We start from the raw sequence: 8,478 nt of genomic DNA on the forward strand, positions 1-8,478 counted from the left end.
AAAGGCCATAGGTATTTATGAGAAAGGGAAAGGGAACAATTACATCAATAGAAGGAAGGCATTTCTATTGGTGTAGGTAACAATATAGTGATGTTAATTCTAAATAATGATTTTTAATTTTCAGTCTGATAGTCGTCAGTCCAGTGGTCATATCTGCTTTCTTGTTATCCTTGCAAACAGGTTTTTTTTTTGGTCGTTGTTTTTTGTAGTGTTGCCCTAGGCCCAGTCCAAAGATAATTGTGCTCTGTTTTAACATTTCCAGGGTTTGAGGTATAAGACGTGAAGGCAGTTCCTCTGGCATGGCAGCACCAGCTCTGTTTTAAAGTGGCTCCTTTTGCGTTGTTTATAAGACCATAAGATCCATTTCAGACTTTTGACCTACAGAACTGTAAGAGCATAAGTCTGTGTTGTTTTAAGCCACTCAGTTTCTGGTAATTTGTTACAGCAGCTATAGGAAACTAATCCATCGCACTAAGGTTTCTGCAGGCCCCTGAGCCAACCAGTTCCAGGGGTAACAGCCTAAGCCTGCCCCCGACCCATGCAAGTTCCTCAAGATAAGCTCCTGAAGCTGAGTCAGTTTGGAAGACGCTGGTGTGTAAACAGGACTCTTTCATGGAGGTGACCTCTCAAAACCTTTAAAGTGTTTATCTGTCTAGTGAGTCTTCAAGAAAAGGGTATGTGCAGAGGTTCCCAGTGCTCTAACTGAGACGCTTTCCCGAGTGATAACTCCTGTGGTTGGGTGGTCTGTGAAGGACTAACCACCTCTACCCAGCCTACTTTCTTCATCCTGTGACTTCCCCTGTACAGGGCCAGCATTGCCTGGAGAGAGGTGTAATAGAGGACCCAGAGAACAAAGGCAGAAGTCTCAGCGCTGACATTTCAGAAAGACACAACCCAGGTGCACAGCTGGTCAGGCTGAACCAGCACTGCTTCCCCAACACACATATACGACATATACGACACCCTCCACACTGGCCAGGGGAGTAAATGAGAAAGCTTGCCTTAGGTTGCGTTGCTGAGAAAATGTTTTGCATTCTGCCCCCACCCCACCCGTCCCAGCTGAGTAGGAGAGAGGGAACGGGAGGGGGCATATATTTGCGGGAGAAAAATGCTTGAACCCCTTTAAAGTGATGGATTGAAAATAGAGCAGAGTATCACCTTGCATGCTGTGTTTATGGCTTGGGAGGCAGCGAGCTGCTCAGAACTTTCTGTGTGGCCTGGGCTAGCAAAAGACAGGTGCTGTCTGAATGTCTGGTCAGATGGGCTTGTGGTGGCAAGAGCTCTGATGCAGAGGTCACATGGCATGACTTACAGAGGGCCTGCCCCAGAGTCCGGGGTGCCTGGTCTCAGCAGATTCCCCTGCCCACATGTGGCCTACAAGTGGACTCCCAGGAATCACTCTGAACATAGACACTGAAAACTGGGGCGCAATCCTGCTAGGCTGGGGAGGGCAGGTCCTCTCTCATCCTCTAGGATCATTTAAGACTCCTAGATTCCTGTGTGACTTTGGGAACTGCTTGAAGTCCAGTAATGACCAACATGTAATTCCCAGCCCAGTGAAAACGGCAATTGGAAAAGCAATTACCTGGCAGACCCAAGTTTATGATTGAGAGGCAAACCTGCTAGATATCTGAATGCCTACACTGCTCCAGGTATTGCAGGAGAAAGCCAGGCTGCACACCGCTCCCCCCACCCCACACACACACAAACATGCCTTATTGCTCACAGTCACCACAGATACTTGACAGCTAAGAGCTCTGCAGCCACTTCTCAGTTTCTAGATCAACCGCCTGAGTGTTGGCCAGCATCAGCACGCTTAACAGCTCTCTCTCCATCCCCGAGAGCTCTCTGCCAGCTTCTCCACCTCCAGGCCTGGTGGGACTGTGAATTGCGACATTCAGAAGTCAAATTAAACAAGTTCAAACCAAGGGGGAACTTATAAATGGTCTGTCGGTGTGTTGCAGGGACATAATGAGCCTCAGGAAGAATGGGGGCTGAGAATCTGAAGGCCACCAGGAACCCACTCTCTCATTTTAGTAACAAGTATTTACTGGGCACCTATCCCCACGGGGCTCACCAGCAGTCCTGCCCCTGCCCCAGCCGTTAGACCTCTTGTGGCTCAGATGCCCCAGGCCCCACTTTTCCAGGAGCTAAGGCTACACCCGCAGGAGGTTAATGGCTGACCTCACCACCTAGCAGAGCCCTGAAGAAGCCCAAGACCGAGTCCAACCCGAGCACCTCCCCCAACTGCCTGCCAGTCAATTACAGCTCAGTGAGTCTCACACTGATCCCCTCCCCACTTTCCCAACCCAATGCCTTCACCCAGGCCCTCCTCAGAGCTCGCCCATGCTGCACCTGCACAGAGCAGATGTTAAGTACATGTTTGCTGAATTACCATAAAAGTCTGGTCTGTTATCTGTCTAGTCTTAACTGGCTTAACGTAATTAAGTTTCACTTCGTCTGAAAAACTACACAAAATAGCCTGTAACGGGCTTTTATCAAAAGCCTGCTTAAGCACTGGAGCAAAATACAGGAGGTGCCTCTCATTTTTCTAAGATGTAAAAACCGTGCTGAGAGTATGTTCTTTGATCCCAGGCACATAAATCATTATTAAAATGCCTTTTGGAATCCTCACTTCCAACTTCATACCTGGATTTCCACAAAATATTGCCAATGGCTGGCTAGTCCCTTGATCCTGACCTTGGTGCTGGAAAGTTCTATTTCCTTCCTTCCTTCCTTCCTTCCTTCCTTCCTTCCTTCCTTCCTTCCTTCCTCCTCCTATCCTTTCTTCCTTCCTCACTGCATGTTAATCCACTATGAGTCAGGTATGGTGTACGAATACTAAGAGCATAGAAATGAAATGAATGCACTCTCTGCTTGGGGTCGAGTGGGGGAATCAGAAAGGCAAACAAGCACAGTAAAGTGTTGAGGGGCTGTTAGTAGGTGACATATAAGGAAAGCAGATGCTTGTGCAGCTATATAGAAGGAGACCTGCAAAGGATAGTCACTACACCCCTGTTTGGACAGGAAAACAGCCAAGACCTCCATCAGTAGGGAAATGGTCAGAAAAGTTGTAGCATGTGTCTTCTAAAAAATATTCTGCCACATTCAAAATAATGAACTAGGTCTGCATATAGAGTTACATGGGTAATTCTCAGAACCACAATGTTGAGTGAAAAAGGTTGCAGACAGACACATATAATGAAATTGCTTTGTGTAAATTTGGAAAAACAAAATCATTCCCATATACTGTTGTAGACACAGGCTTTTGTAGTCAGACTAGAAACATGGTCAGGAGATACACACCAAGTCAGAACAGTTGTCTCCTCTGAAGAGAAGGGATATGGGAGAGTTTGAGAGGTATTATGAAGCAAATAACCCAAACTGTCAGCACTCGTTAAATTTGGGTGGTGGATGATACATGGGTTTTGTTTCATTCTCCATATTTTTAGGTATATTTCATATATGTACAAGGTATGACAGTTAAGTTCGCAAACTTGTTGCAACGATGCTGCTAACCTTTTTTGATATCAGAGGGATTATTCATTATGAATTTGTACCAACTGGACAAACAGTTAACCAAGTATACTATTTGGAAGTGATGAAAAGGCTGTGTGAAAACATTAGATGAAAACAAACTGAACTTTTCGCCTACAATTCATGTCTCTTGCATCACAACAATGCACCAGCTCACAGGGCACTGTCTGTGAGGGAGTTTTTAGCCAGTAAACAAATAACTGTATTGGAACACCCTCCCTACTCACCTGATCTGACCCTCAGTGACTTCTTTCTTTACCTGAAGAGAAAGGAGATATTTAAAGGAGGACATTTTGATGCCATTCAGGACATCAAGGGTAATACAACGACAGCTCTGATGGCCATTCCAGAAAAATAATTCCAAAATTGCTTTGAAGGGTGGACTAGGCGCTGGCTTCAGTGCAAAGCTTCCCAAGGGGAGTACTTCAAAGGTGACCGTAGTGATATTCAGCAATGAGGTATGGAACACTTTTTCTAGGATGAGTTCGTGAACTGAATTGTCAGACTTCATACATGTTTTTTGTCTATGGTTATTTTCACACTAAAACATCAAAGTTGAATTACTGTGATACATGAGGAGGGGCTGTCATGAAAATTCCAGGTGCCAGGACAGAGCGCGTCCTCAGGTGCAGCGGCAGGAAGGGAGGCTGGCCCCGGGGGCACCGCTGGGCTTGGCAGTAGGAGTTCACGGAGGGCCTTTGAGACAACCAGCTGCAACAAATGCAACTCATCATTTCGAGAAGTGTAATGGTGAAAAAAAAGAAGAGAAAGAGGATGGCATTGAGAATGGCAAGGATGAGGAAAGTGTTTTTAGGATGGAGAGAGATCAATATTTGGAGCCTCAGATGACAGATATGAAAAAGGAAGTAAAATTAATGGAGCAAATTTTCGGAGGGCAAAAGTGAGTGCGAGAAAAAGTATAGTTAGGTTAATTCTTCAATAAACAGGAATGAAATTATTCACACATCTAGGTAGAGAAGGGAGGAGAGACGGTTGGCATTCTTCCAGGACACCAAGCTTGCTGTTTGGTATGTGGCACTTTGGAGCTCCCTGAGGGTGAAGAGACGAGGGGTCAGGCCAGGGTTGTGATTTATTGAGCACCTGCTATAAATCAGGCACATTCCTGATCTCATTTAATCCTCATTACACACTTTATAGCTCAGGAAAGTGGGCTCAGGGGCATTAAGCACTTGCCCACACACACTGAGCAAGTAGCAGAATTGCTCTTAAACCACGTGCTCCTCCACGCAACCCTGGGGGCCCACTGTCCTTGAACTGCAGGATGCCCTGGGGGTGCCACTCAGCTCCCAGAAAACAGCCAGATGGATTGACTCAGGTATGCAAGGTACCTGGAAACCTGGATGGTGCAGAGGTGGCTGAAGGTTGAGGGATTTAGGAAATTAGGGATCCCTTCTGTCTTTGTTCTTGAATTATTATTGTGTCTGGAGTTCCTGTTCCTGTTCTACTCTCTCCATTTTTGTGGGGGAGGGAAAAATTGTCCTGTTCCCTCAAGGGTCTTCTGGTCGGTCTAATAATCAAATCTACACAAGACAGATTAACAAGAGAAAATAACCAAATTTAATTACACTCATATATTTGGGAACCTCACATTCAAGAAAGAGTCAGAGACACCCACTACTCCCATATAAGAGAGGTTCAGGGACAGAAAGGGAAAATGAGGTTTGTATGGCCTTCTGAGCTAAGGATGCAGGAAGGTACCTTGGGGCTTCAGAGGGGAGGGAGGTCATTGCAGGACGATAAGAAGAGCTGGTGTTCAGCACCTAATTTTGTATTTGTCACGTTATAATCTTTTTTCCTAAAGATGATGCACCCAACCATATATGCTTTAGGCCCCACAAAACCTGGATCTATCTCTCACAGAATAGTTAAGCCACAAACCAAAATCACGGCCACTAAGTGGCCCAACCAGGATATGAATCCAGAGTCCAAGTGCTGGCCTCACGTTACATCTCAGACTCCAACATATACGCAGTCACCTGGGGCTCTTGTTAAAGCGCAGGTTTTGATTCAATAGATGTGGGCTGGGGCCTAGATGGCACAGCGGGGCTATTCTGTGGGCCACACTCTGAGGAACCAGGGCTTCTAAGCTGATGTGCAGTTGGCTAGCTCTCATGCAGGGTGATTCAGTCACTATAATTCCTTGTGAATAGATTCTATTTCACCCAATTTCCTCGCTAACAATTCCTTTCCCCTCACTCTAGCCTGGAGACGTGTTTGGCATTAAGAAGTTTTCTGAATACTATGTTTCACTACCCAACTTCCCTCTTACAGTTTCATGGAGCTCCTACCCCAGGCTGAGTATTTCCTGTGGAAGGGGCGTGTTTCCATCTGTGGACAAGAACATTGCTGTTCAGAAAGGTCATGTGACTTGCCAGAGGCGGCCAGGTCGGTGGTAGAACTCACATCTCCAACCCCACATACCTGGTGGCAGGCGGGCTAAGTGAGGACTCTCTACCTCACTAGAGCCGGTCACACCTCTCCTGCCTCCAGTCTCCACCTTAGGACTGTCCCTACGTGCAGCCTCAAGAGATGCAGGATGAGCAGGTGAACACTGGAGTTTCCAATGTGACGAATATGATTGGGCTAATCTCCATTTGCCTGGCTTTCTCCGCCTTTGGGCTAGAGTTCCTTAGCCTCACTGAGTTCATTCTTGTCCATTAAATGGGCTTAATATGACTCAACTCAGAGTTTTACGGGGAATAAATGAGGCATTATATGACAAGTTACTCATGTTGGCCCATAGCCAACGTGGAAGTAGTCACTCTTGTCTCTGGGCTAAGCTGACCTTGGCAATCAAGTGGGTACTCCTTATAACATGTACCCTGGGCTTCCTTCTTCCAGATATGGGTTAAGAACAGACGGCATTAGAACACAAGGATATCTGGAGACATTGTTCCCTGGCAGATGTCAGGTTTTCCTGTCTGACTCTCTTAGGGCGTTTGCAGCTGTGCAGCAGGCTGACAGCCTCTGACATTCTCTTCCTGGCTTGGTCTTCCCCAATGCGCCAAAAACCCCTGGCATGCTGCTTAATCGCCACAGGCCCACCTGGTGACAACACGCTGTGGTGATTTTATTTGTTGTCTTTAGAGCACATGTAGCAATATTTTTTTCAGAGACTTCAGACGTTTGTCCTATAGATACATTTTCCAGGAGAAAATGCTAACACATAGCGGCAGGCTGTGTTTCCTAGCTGTCCCGATCCCCTGGAGGGCGGCTTCTGTTGAGCAGCAACCCCCTGACATGCACCATAATGGCTGCAGGCTCAGGGTGGTCCTGACTCGGTTTCTGTAGCTCGGGCTGTCGGTGCTGTGGTTTGACTTTCACGACTAGGTGCAGCCTGGCCTGGATTTGCGTTATTTTAAGCCGTCTCTGCAATGCAGCTACAAACCCAGAGAAAGAGGAACACAAGACCCACTCACCAGGGAAGAGCTCGCTAAGCACACGCTGTCACTGGCACAGAGAACAGGCAGACAGTGTGGTTACAGTCACTCCAAGAGATTCATTCTGCGGAATTGCTCCTTTGGGGGCACCCATCCCATTTCTTTGGTGCCAATACAATTAAAAAGAAAAGAAAAGGAAAAAAAAACATGGTGAATTTCAAAATGCCACAGGTAGAAGAAGCAAACTGCTTCAATTAGTTCCTTGGTTACTTGTTTAGGATTTTATGTAGCTCATTAGAAATATTTTGCAATGAAGCTCCTGGCCCTGCCCTTTGGGGGAAAGGGGAGTCCAAGAACAAAGGGAGGATATGACCTCAACTGTATTCCATGTGAAGTATTAGCTTCAGGACGACAACAGCACAGACTGAGCCCTGGGAATGCCGCGTGCCCATTCATCTGCTTCTTAATTTGGTGTCTGAATCAACAGGCTTTCGCCAGAACAGGAAGAGGGAGAGCTGTGAAATTCCTTTCCCTGGAACGCTTTGTTTAACAGACACCTGTTAGCACCCAGTGACAGACAGAACCCTGAGCTCAAGAGGATAAATCCCATAACTCGCAAGTTCCTTCTCATACTCACTCCCATCAGTCGACCTTTGCAGATTCCAAACTGTTTCTTCGGTTTCATTCATTCGTGTGTTCACGCACCCATGCAGCACGCACTCATTAAATGTGAACTATGTGCCACGACGACACTGGGCACTGGGGACACCGTCCCTGCCCTCCAGCAGCTTATGAGTCAGTGCGGGAGGCAGACGTGCAGACAGAGCAGTTAGTGCTGCTCTCGGGAAGCCCAGGATCCAGGGTGCAGACGAGGCTTCCTGGACGGGACCTGGGTAAATAAGTGGGGGCTACCGAGAAAGGAGCTTTGGAGAAAGAATAAAGACGTTTAAAGGGAGATTTTAAAAAGTGTGACCAGTTCATGGCCTGTGGAAACCTTCTTTCCAATCTCCCTCAAAGTCTTTACTTTGAGATCCATTTTCCTTGAATGCACCATGGGCTGGGAGCATAGCATGTGCTGACCTTTGCCTCCAAAAAAAGCATGGGTGACACTGGAGGCTGCTGTGGGAGGCGGCTGCCCCCACCTGAGACGGAGAAGGCTGTTTGTAGAGCAGCCAAAGGCAACTACACAAAGAAAACTCACAAAAGCACTGGTCACAGGAGCCCTGCATCTCTCATTCTTTTAGTCACTTAGAAGTATTGATGGAATACTTGCTAGGTGCACTGTTCTAGATTCTGGAAGTACAAGCAGTGAACACATCTGGATAGCTGCCCTTTTGGATCTTTATGTAATGCTGGGGGGAGGGGACAATCAACAGACAAGTAAATCTGTGGTTTGTCAGACGGCCATGGAGAAAGACCACGGGAGGAAATGAGACAGTGAGAGCAGGTGTCGGGTGGGGTTTGGGGAGCACACTGTCAGGTGACATTTGAGTAAATGCTCAAGGGAGTAAGCCATGTGGATTCCTGAAGTCAGAGTGTT

General features: G+C 46.9%; 1 long non-coding RNA gene across 1 annotated transcript; it reads right to left on the reverse strand.

Moving 5' to 3' along the window:
* On the reverse strand, positions 1-7,204 carry LOC141571058 (uncharacterized). The gene is made up of 3 exons (XR_012495559.1): positions 6,978-7,204; positions 4,887-5,078; positions 1-4,587 (listed from the first exon to the last, which is right to left on the reverse strand). It is a non-coding gene; the product is annotated as an uncharacterized LOC141571058 (long non-coding RNA).
* Between the last annotated feature and the right edge of the window lie 1,274 nt (positions 7,205-8,478).

Source organism: Rhinolophus sinicus, linkage group LG04 (genome assembly GCF_036562045.2).
Source record: "Rhinolophus sinicus isolate RSC01 linkage group LG04, ASM3656204v1, whole genome shotgun sequence".
In the NCBI taxonomy this organism is placed as follows: Eukaryota; Metazoa; Chordata; class Mammalia; order Chiroptera; family Rhinolophidae; genus Rhinolophus; species Rhinolophus sinicus.